Source organism: Helianthus annuus, chromosome 13 (genome assembly GCF_002127325.2).
Source record: "Helianthus annuus cultivar XRQ/B chromosome 13, HanXRQr2.0-SUNRISE, whole genome shotgun sequence".
Lineage (NCBI taxonomy): Eukaryota > Viridiplantae > Streptophyta > Magnoliopsida > Asterales > Asteraceae > Helianthus > Helianthus annuus.
This window is the reverse complement of record NC_035445.2, coordinates 109656390-109668076: the sequence shown is the minus strand read 5'-3', so window position 1 is coordinate 109668076 and position 11687 is coordinate 109656390. Positions and strand designations below refer to the sequence as shown.

The 11687-nt window shown below is 40.7% G+C and overlaps 1 non-coding gene across 1 annotated transcript; it reads left to right on the top strand.

Annotated features, from left to right (window-relative positions):
• The first annotated feature begins 6826 nt into the window (after positions 1–6826).
• On the top strand, positions 6827–6933 carry LOC118486197. The gene has a single exon (XR_004878052.1). It is a non-coding gene; the product is annotated as a small nucleolar RNA R71 (small nucleolar RNA).
• Positions 6934–11687: the final 4754 nt, after the last annotated feature.

Sequence of the window (11687 nt, the reverse complement as noted above, 5' to 3'; positions counted from 1 at the left end):
GTAGCCAACATACCTCCATATAGACCGTGGAGATATGAATGGTGAAAATATTTTATTTTACATAGACAGTAAAATAATGCCAAGACACCACGGGATAAGGAAGAATCACCTTCAACATAAGAAACTAGTTATTAACGTCATTAATACAAAACCAATTAAGAAGTGCAAAAGATTAAAAATAAAAAGTATTATACTAAACACTTGTCTTCACCAAGTGATGTAAGAGACTTAGGCAAACATGGCCTTGATGGTCAAGAACTCCTACGATCAATCTTGGATCCCGAGACGACTCACACACTCTATGATGGATAATGGATGATGGTGGTGGATGATGGTGTTGTGATGGTGGTGGGTGGTGGATGAAGTGTGAGAGAGGTGGTGTGCCAAGGGATGAGTTGCAATGGATCCAAGCACTCCTATTTATAGGCTGAACAGAAGCCTGGGCACGGCCCCGTGTCCGCTAGGCACAGCCCCGTGCCCGTCTGACACTATCTCTCTTCATTAATTGTAATTCGCAATTACAATTACTGCACCTGCAGTACTTTGGCCACGCCCCCTTGTTCACTGGGCACGACCCCGTGGTGAGCAATAGAAGCTTCTACAGGTTTGTCTTTTCTGCTGTTTCTTGGGCACGGCCCCGTGCTCGCTGAGCACGAGGCATGTTCAGTCTTCTGTCTTCTCTGTTTTTCTTGGGAGGATGCTGTCGAGGGGTCGGGCAGTCCACTTTTGTTCCCTTTCTTGTATTTATGTTAGATTTAGCTGTCTTTTTGCTTTTTTTGTTGATTTGAGCTCATTTAATCCTGAAAATACAAAAGGAAGACAAAAATACACTTTTTCCAACATTAGTACTTAAAAAGGGTTAGTTTTATGCCTTATTTGATGTAATTTATATGTTGCATTTTACACACATCAAATATCCCCACACTTAAATTTTTGCTTGTCCTCAAGCAAAACTCTTTAATATGTGGCTTACACTCCCAAATGGAATGGGTAGAAGAGAAGGTTTTGGGCTTGTCATAGAGTGTCGGGAATTTCCAAGATTGTTTAGGTTTTATTTTTACTTATTTACAATCCTATTCGTCATGATTTATTAAAAACTTTTCATAAGGTAAATTATTTATTAAGGCATAACATACCTTTTTAAAATTTCCTTTATATACGAGTTCACATACCTCACGGGTGAAATCACTCACACTCGGCCGAAGGTGTATTTTTAGTGAATCACTCGAGAGCGGCATGGAACTTATTCCTACCATAAGCTTGCCAAACAATCAATCCTCCTCCTTTTTAACTTTATACCTTTGTAAATATCAAGAGGACTTTTTGGGTGAAGGGTTAGGCTTGGGCTAAAGGTGGGTAGTTGGGTTAGTGGTTAGTGGAAAAGGGCGAAAGGCGTAAAAAGCGTCGGTTTTCGTAAAACATTTTGTTTTTGTGACTTTCTATTTTTAATGAAGTATTTATTCAGACAAGCTTTTGTTTTAGGAGCTTTGTTTGTTTATTTCCAACTTCATGGTAATTTTTTTTTTGATAGTCACACGAAAACCGAGCTTGTTACTAAAATAAAAGGTAAAAATAAAAAGGGTTTTTTGGTGGGTAAAAAGGGTTTTGGGTTAAGAAATAAAAAGGTTTAGGCTCAAACGGGTTAACTTGGGGGAATTTTTGGGTAGGTGAAAAGAAAAATAAAAATAATTGTGTTGAAATAAAAAGGGTTAGTCCTAATGCCTCCATCATTTACTTACTTGGGTTTAAGTTGGTAAGGACCGGGAATGAATTGTCGTGGCAAGTTCTAGAGTCGTAAGAACCAAGCGGCTATTCACACAAGAAACGAAAAATGAGCATTTAGCGTAAAGATGTATATTTGTATGCTCAATAAAGGCTCAAAACTCACCTTTGTGGGAATGGGTTTTTATGTGATCAAGTATATATAATCAAATTTTAACTAACCTTGTCATGCCGTTTCATAATTTTCTTATGTTGGTTCTTTTTATCACGACGCTATCGGTTGTAAACTTATAAAAATATAACCTTGTTAGACTTAGAATTCCCAACTTAAACTTAGACAGGTAAAAAAATTGAAAATTTTTGAAAAAAAAATTGAGGTAATTAGCGGTTCCAATAGAGTTTTGTGTAAGGCTTGTTATTAGGACTTGCAAAATTCAAGGTTTTAGCATCCCCCCCACACTTAAATTACACATTGTCCTCAATGTGTCCCAAAAATAACTTTTTTAGGTTGATTGAATGTGTAAAATGGTGTTAAAAGCAAAATTTTAGGTTGCTGGCAGTCTGGACACGGCCCCGTGGTGATAGGGCACGGCCTCGTGTTCAGGTGCCAGTAACAATAATTAAAGAAAAGAAACAGAAGCCTGGACACGGGGGCGTGTTTGGTGAACACGGCACGTGTCCAGTTACCTGAACTGGGCGTTTATCTGCAGGATGCTCAGCACGGGGCCGTGTTGGCTGGGCACGACCCGTACTGAGCTTACTGTAATGGAGAAATTGTTGTCGGATGGCCTTGTTTTTGTGCATGGGCCTATGTTTCTCGCTTCCCTTGTTATTGTGACGACTCGAGTTTCCGACTTTCACTTTCACATTTATTGCACGTTGACTTTGACTGTTTAGTTGTTTGACTTGTTGGACTTGTAATTGTACGCGTTGTGTTTTAATGAAACGTGTTGTCATTGTGCATACATGTGATTACTTGTTGTTGTAAAATATAATATTAGAATTATTATAAAACACTTAGACTGATTAAATCACGTAATGCCCGACGAATCGAGATGTGATTCATCATCAAACAAACTAGACGAAACAGAGTTTTATTCGCCATTCAACCTACTCGACGAAACATATGTGTTTCGCCGAGCCCAGATTCGCCAAAGCCCAGTATAGGCCCAAACCCTTATGCGTAACTATATTAGTTTAGGTTGTGTACTTGAGAACGGTTACCAAAAACTCTCAAACCCTAGGGCTTCTCATCTAACGACGGCAACCTGGTGACTTTGAAATCCTTAAAGAAAGATCAAGCTACTTCCTCGTTCACTGTGGTTAGTGTTAATTATTACCCTGCGTTTGTTATTTGATCATCACGTGTCGCCTGCTACTACATATTTATTGTCCTCTCAATGTCCGAGCATAATAGTATATGTAGTCTTGATCTTTGTGATTTGTTTGGGTTAATGATTATTGATATCATAAGTGTCGGCCACTGTATATTTTTGGTCCAATAGCATCGTCTACAATATTTCTTCATATTATGTTTGCATGTGTTTTGTCAGTATATATGTGATTAATGTGGTGAGTCATTGTTGATCGAATGGTTGTGTATCATTGGTTCATGTATCGGCTGGGTCATGGTTGGTCCAATCAACAAATGGTGGCACACTACACAATTAATAATAACCTCAAAAGTCTATCGAACAGTGCATGTGATCGTTTAGCATATTGTCGGCCAGATATTATAACTTATTTGTAGTCTCGTTTAGGGTGTTGATGATGATGGAACCGACATCAGATCATACGACCATTGACTATTTAGTATGTGTTGATATTGGAGGTCCAATGGGAAATTTAGTTATGCATTTATGGTCCAATCAAAATAAATCACCTCACATACTTGTTTACATAAAAAATTCAGTACATGTGATTATATACAAATTGAAATAGGGAAAGGGTCCAATCGGTGGAATGATTCTTGTGGTCCAATGAGGGTTGGCGGTGGGGGAATAGGTGTCGGCCACTAGGGCATTTAGGTTGTTGTGACATTGTTTGTTACTTACTGAAACAGTTATGATTTGACGAAATAAAGTATCGGCGAAACACATTTGGCGAAACCGACATGGCGAAACACATTGTGTTTCGCCGAGATCGATCATAACGAAACAAACACAACAAATCAGGAGTGTTTCGTCGAGGGATGTAACGACGAAACGGTTGTGTTTCGTCGAAGGGAGTTCACGGCGAAACAAGGGTGTTTCGCTGATAGGTTAATCTGCACAGTAACTTGGTAAATTTCTGTTAGAAGTTAACTGGAATTATTAACGACTGTTAACTGATATGCATGACTTACATGATTCAGAATACGTGCTATATGCTACTTGGTAATTGCTTATGTGCTATTTTATTCGATGGTATGTGCATGCATGAACTTCGAGAATATAAACTGACCACGTATACGTGCACTCTAGGACTTGATTGATTAACTGTGAGCACATAACTTAGCATACCGAGCAAACCAAGGTGAGTTCACACTCTTACTAAGGCATGGGATTCCCAGGGCTTGGGAATGGAATTAAAGGAATGAGATTGAATGGATTCGTACTTACACTGTTACTAGACTACCTATCATCGTCCTCGGTTGTGCAGGACACATACGTAAAACCTACGTATACTTATGCTACTCACTGTCCTCAGGTTGCGAAGGACACTCACGTAAAACCTACGTGAACTTATACTCACTACTGCCTCGGTTGTGTCAGGCACTTACGTAAAACCTACGTAAACCCCCGCGTACCCCTATCCTCGGTTTGTGAAGGATACTTACATAAAACCTACGTAAAGCTTGTACGTATTACTGTTCTCGGGTTATGAAGAACACTTATGGTTACAAATAGTCTAGTGGATATACAACATGGGAAGCCCCCACCAATAGAACGTACTATCGGGCCAGTAGAGCCACATGTTACAAACGAACTTATTATTACGTATTTACTTTCTGTGAACTCGCTCAACTAGTTGTTGATCCTCTGTTACATGCCTTGCAGGTCGTTAGATACATGGAGCTTGCACAGGGAGGAGCTGGTCGTTGTGGGCTTGGATCGTGATTGTTTCGTTAAACACTTATGACATTTCATACTTATTTATGTTGGGTTTTATTTATACGCTTCCGCTAAACAGTGATAACATATTTGTGTTTTGAACACCTTTCATATTGGTGATTGAATGGCATTTACTTTTACTTATTAATTACATGTTCAATACGATTGGTGGCTTGATCCTGGTCAGTCAAGCTCCCAAGCGGTGATACTCCGCAGGTGGATTTTGGGGGTGTGACAGTTATCCCTGACCATCCCGAGTGTGTTTTATTTCGCAAATTAAAATTAAAAGAATAAACTAAACTAAGGATAGTTCCGCGGAATGCCTCCGTGGTGCGCCACGTTTATAAGGATCCTTGGCTAGACCCAAGGCGAGGTTATATGTTTTCCGAGCGGGATGTTTTGCATCCCATGTTGCACCGTCGGAGAGCATCATCCAAACTCGAATCAATAACCTTCATGTAATTGACCGGGTCATCGTCCTCTATTCTCTTCCCAACCCCGAACTTTACTTCATTATCCCCATATTTTAAAGTGAGTGTTCCGTCATTCATATCCACCATTGCTTGTGCAGTGGCGAGAAATGGTCTCCCTAGTATGAGGGGGACTTCGGTGTCTTCTTCCATATCAAGTATGACAAAGTCGGCCGGGTAAACAAAATTATCGACCTTGACTAGGAGATTTTCAATGACACCTTGCTGGAATTTGACGGATCGATCAGCAAGTTGTATACTCATTTTTGTAGGACTCGTTTTTCCTAGGCCGAGTCCTTTGAACATTGATGCGGGCATGAGGTTAATGCTAGCCCCGAGGTCGGCTAGTGCATTACGAATGGGGGAGTCCCGATCGAGCAAGGAATTGTGAAGCTTCCGGGATCAATTTTCTTTTGGGGGAGTTTGTTGAGTACGGGGGCGGAGCATTCTTCGCCTAAGTTAACTAATTGCAATGTTTCAATTTTCCTTTTATGAGTAAGGAAGTCCTTCATGAACTTAGAGTATTTAGGCATTTGGGTTAGGACGTCAATGAAAGGAATGTTGACATGCAATTGTTTTAGCAAACTTTCGAATTTTGCGAATTGCTCATTGGTCTTTTGACGGATTAATCTACCGGGGTATGGAACCGGAGGAGCCTTGGTGGGTTCTGGAGGTGGAGGAGTGACCTTCTCTTGCTGTGGCGGAGATGTGTCCTCCTCAATAGGTGCTGGCCCTTCTGCGGGACCCACGGTACGGTTCCGTAGAGTGATGAGATGAACTTGTGCCTTTGGGTTTGTGTCGGTATTACTTGGTAGCGCGCCTTGCGGTCTCTCGGAGAAATTTTGGGCTAGTTGATTTATTTGTTTTTCAATGTTTTGAATACTAGCTTGTTGATTTCTAAAATTTGATTCTAATTGTAGAAACCTATCCGAGTTTTTCTTTTCAGTGTCGGAGATGAGGCGAGATATAGTATCTCCAAGCCTTTCTCGTCCACCTTGTTGTTGAGGGAAATTTTGTGACTCATTTCTTGGTTGTTGAAAGTTTGTTCGTTGGTTTACGCTTTGTTGGTTACTACCATTGCCGGGTTCTCTCCAACCAAGGTTAGGGTGATTTCGCCATCCTTGGTTGTAGGAGCCCGTTGGAGGACCCGACGGCCTAGGTCTATTATCAATGTAGTTTACCGATTCTTGTTGATCGTCTGTTTCTTTCATACAACTCCAATTTTCATGTGGCCCACCACACCCTTCACAAGCCATAACCGAGACCGTTTTTGTCATTTCCAATTTTTTTTATTTTTGAAGAAAGGGCCTCGATTTGGGCTTGTAAAGAAGTGCTTTCATCAACCTTATGGGCGCCCGGGGCAATAGATTTATTGCCTCGGGGAGTGTGCCACTGGAAATTGGTTTGAGCAATTTCCTCAATTGATTATATATTTCATGCGGGCGGCGATTACCTAAAAGTCCCCCGGAGCTAGAGTCAAGTGTTTGCCTTGTGTGTGGCAACAACCCATTATAGAAAGTGGATACTTGTTGCCATATCGCAAGGCCGTGATGTGGACACTTTCGCAATAGCTCCTTGAACATTTCCCAAGTTTCATATAAGGATTCCCCGTCCTCTTGTGAATATGTATTAATTTCAGTCATTAATTTAGCCGTTTTAGCGGGAGGGAAATACTTATATAGAAATTTGTGGGCTAGTTCATCCCAGGTGTTTACCGATCCAGCTGGGAGGGCGTTAAGCCAAGCTTTTGCTCGGTCTTTTAGTGAAAAAGGAAACATTCGGAGGCGGATGGCGTCATTCGATGCTCCATTGATCCGAAAGGTATCACATATTTCTAAGAAATTAGTAATATGTAGATAGGGATCCTCGTCCGCAAGCCCATGGAAGGTTGCAGAGTTTTGAAGCATTTGTATCAAATGCGGCCGAAGTTCGAAGTTATTGGCTTCAACATTCGGTGCATTGATAGCGGTGCCGAGATTACCTACGGTGGGTCGTAGATAATCCATGAGGGTACGTTGGTCCGCCATTGGTAGTGGTTTCCCTGAAACCTTCTCTTGGTTTTTAGCTTTTAGTCTTTTTCTGAGAAAGCGTTCGGGTTCTTCTAGAGGTTCTTTTATGTCTTTATTAGAACTGGAGCTCATACACTACGTAGAGGTGGCGTCTGGTTCCAAGTCCTGCAACAAAAACAGAAAAGAATGTTGGTCAGAAGGTTCACCACGGCCCCGTGCTCAGTGAACACGGCCCGTGGTCGGAGTTACAGTGATTGTTTTCCGGACCCCTGTTACTGGAGAGTTGGACACGGCCCCGTGTTGCACCGACACGGCCCCGTGGTCAGCCTTCTGTAACTCGGAAAACTAAAAACTGCCCGTAACACTACTGGGCACGGCCCGTGTCCGACCAGGTACGACCCGTGCTGAGCTCTGTAGAAGCTGAAAATTTTAAGAAAATCCTAAAAATAAAAAAGAAAAATAAAAAAAATGATTAGGCCGTTGATTCCTAACTTTCTTAAAATCCTTGTGTCCCCGGCAACGGCGCCAAAAACATGATGCGTGCTAGTGTGTATATGTTTTAAGTATATATTTTAAGCCCTTTTTACACTTTAGCCAAGTTTTAAATTTATAAAACACGATATTTACTAACACTAAACACACATATGGGTAAGTGCACCCATCGTGGACGTAGTATAGTGTTGGTAAGATACCGAGGTCGTCCAAGGACACAAGAGCTTTTAGTGCCGGTTTATCCTCAACGTCTAATCAAATCAAAATGTTAGAAAAAGATTTTTTAAATTAAGAAAATAAAACTAACTAAATGCTGAAAAATAAAATAAAAATAAAAACAGATAGACAAGATGAATCACTTGGATCCGACTCGTGTGTTAGTATAACCTTTGATTATTTTCGCACTTTTACACTTGTTTAAGAGATTATCTTAGTTATTGTAGTAGGCCCCTCTTTTGAAGGCGACGTTACCCTCAACCCAGTAGTTTGAGTCAGCAGGGATACAATCCTAAAGGGTCGGATTATTAAAAGATAATTAATTAAGTTATTGATGCAAATTATGGTAGGCCCCTCTTTTGGAGGTGACGTTACCCTCGACTAAGTAGTCTGAGTCAGCAGGGATACAGTCCTAAATAGCCGGGTTATAGTATTAATAGTAGTTAACTTATGAGGGGATCAAAGAGTTTGGACCCCCGCCATCCAATACCTTTGGGTATTGAAGGAGATCCTACTAAATTTGACCCAGGTCCCTTGCAGGACCTCTAAACGCTGAACAAGGGCAAGACCCTTACTAAACCGTTCCCCTAACCCCCGACCAGGTAGCCAACATACCTCCATATAGACCGTGGAGATATGAATGGTGAAAATCTTTTATTTTATATAGACAGTAAAATAATGCCAAGACACCACGGGATGAGGAAGAATCACCTTCAACATAAGAAACTAGTTATTAACGTCATTAATACAAAACCAATTAATAAGTGCAAAAGATTAAAAATAAAAAAGTATTATACTAAACACTTGTCTTCACCAAGTGATGTAAGAGACTTAGGCAAACATGGCCTTGATTGTCAAGAACTCTTACGATCAATCTTGGATCCCGAGACGACTCACACACTCTATGATGGACAATGGATGATGGTGGTGGATGATGGTGTTGTGATGGTGGTGGGTGGTGGATGAAGTGTGAGAGAGGTGGTGTGCCAAGGGATGAGTTGCAATGGATCCAAGCACTCCTATTTATAGGCTGAACAGAAGCCTGGGCACGGCCCCGTGCCCGTCTGACACTATCTCTCTTCATTAATTGTAATTCGTAATTACAATTAATGCGCCTGCAGTATTTTGGCCACGCCCTCGTGTTCACTGGGCACGGCCCCGTGGTGAGCAATAGAAGCTTCTACAGGTTTGTCTTTTATGCTGCTTCTTGGGCACGGCCCCGTGCTCGCTGAGCACGGGGTGTGTTCAATCTTCTGTCTTCTCTGTTTTGTTTGGGAGGATGCTGTCGAGGGGTCGGGCAGTCCACTTTTGTTCCCTTTCTTGTATATATGTTAGATTTAGATGTCTTTTTGCTTCTTTTGTTAATTTGAGCTCATTTAATCCTGAAAATACAAAAGGAAGACAAAAATACACTTTTTCCAACATTAGTACTTAAAAAGGGTTAGTTTTATGCCTTATTTGATGTAATTTATATGTTGCATTTTACACACATCACGCTTCCATAAAACCTAGGGGGTTGGGTATAAACAAATTAAAAGATGTCAATGAAGCTCTATTGTCTAAATGGGTTTGGAGGTTTAAGGTTGAAGATCAAAGACTATGGAGGAGAGTGGTGGAAGCTTGTCACTTTCAAACAAAAGGTTGGTCGTTTCTTAGTGCTTGGTGCAACATACCGCCTTCATATGTTTTTTCCGTTAAAGATATCATGGAAGCTCATGGTTTCTTAAAACTAGGATCTAAAGGAAAAGAGATCATACACGGTATCAGAATGGTAGCTTGTTGGTGTATCTGGAAAGGTAGGAATGAGATGGCCTTCGAAAATAAGAGAATATCTACTCAAGATATAATGGGGGAAGTCAAATCGAGAAGTTATTTTTGGTTGAAAAATAGGTCTTCCTTTAGATACATTCGGTGGGTGGATTGGTGTAAATGTCCTTTGTACATGTTGTATATTTTAGCCCTTTGCCCGTTTGGGTCGGGGCATGTTTTGTATTGGCCTTTTGCCCTTTTGGGTCGAAGGTGGTTGTTTCACGAAGTTAATTCTCAAAAAAAAAAGTTATTTGGGTTAATATGGTATCGCAAAACTACATAAACACATGTCGACACTCTAATACTTACTCTTAAGTGTGGAATATAAGTTGTGTATTTAACTTCACAACATATCTCTTTTCTCTCTATCGCTTTATGATTGAAGCACTCGCGATATACATTTGTTAATTATATAAGGGTGTAAAGGGTGCATGTCTATTGAGATTAGGCAAACTTTCCACCCACCCAGTCATGTTGTGCCATGTAATTTCCCTCTCATTCTTGCCTATTACCCAAAAAACATATAGGGTGCATGCCTAAATTGAGATTAGGCAAACTAATTTAAAAAAAAGGATGATTGGTTGACAAGAACTGGGCCCACCACTTATCCTTACCCTCACTTTTGCCGCATGCGGCATACTCTCCCCGAAAAGTGGACTCCCGATCGGCAAACTTATGTTAGCGGTGGACATGTCGTGCGGCATTTGGGGTTGCCGATGGGTTTGCCAAACCCACCCCGCACACCCTAATAGTATAATTTGCAACATTACTATGCAATGTTGCTTGTACCCTATGCATAAAGAATAGTTCAGTAGTTTAGTTGAACCTGTGGGCTGGTTTTGTTTTACAATTTAGCTGGCTTTGTGACCATAAAGGTTTATACTTTCTTTTGGCTTCCTGGGAGAGAGAAAGCCCCTAATCACCTGTAGCCTCTATCTCTCTCTATCTGAACATCTAAGAGCATTCACATCCAATCCACCATATTTTCACCCTAAATTACACTAAAAAACACTACATTTTCTCTCTCCTTTTCAATTAAATAATATTTTTTATACCTTTATCATTACCTTTTCTCTCTCCTTCACTCACAACCACTTTCAAAATATATTAAAAAATTATAGGGGGTGAACAATGTCCCCCCAAATATACAGATAAACAGTAACATTTTCTCTCTCCTCCACTCACAACCACTTTTTATACTTTTTATATTTTAAAAACATCACACACACAATTTGATTATTTGGATGTGAATGCTCTAAGATTCTTATTCTACTCCTTATCCGGGGATACACACGCCAGTCCCATGGTGGTTATGGATCTGCGATTGACAAATAGAGAGAGAGAGAGAGAGAGAGAGAGAGAGAGAGAGAGATGTACGATGATTATAGAGTGAGAAGCAGAGACAGAGATTGGCGTTGCCGCTCGCCGTTGCTGGCGGCTCCTGCTGCCTATGGCGATGACGGACTTAAAGCGTGTGGTGCCTTAGATTTGCTCTCTATTTCTAGCTTTAAATATTTTTCTTTGAGTTGATGATACCGCGATGGTGCTGTTGTTTACCGACGACCTTATCCGTGTCGTGTTGTGTTGTGCGGTGCCTTCCATCTCTGTAAATTGCTTCGATGATGATGCGTGTATTGTGCTTCTGAGAGGTACAAGCTTTGGTGCTCCGATGTTGATGGGTGTAAACCATAAACTTTTTTGGCTTGATTTGTTTTTATTGTTGTCTCCATGATGTTGAGCCTAGCCTCATCTGAGAGCTTCGTAGATAAGTAATCTGGTGATGATGGGTTTAAAACTTTAATTTATCTTTCAAAGTTGGTTTTTGTTTAGATTATTTAACAAATTAGGGTTTTGTTTCAGCTCTTAAAATTTAGGTG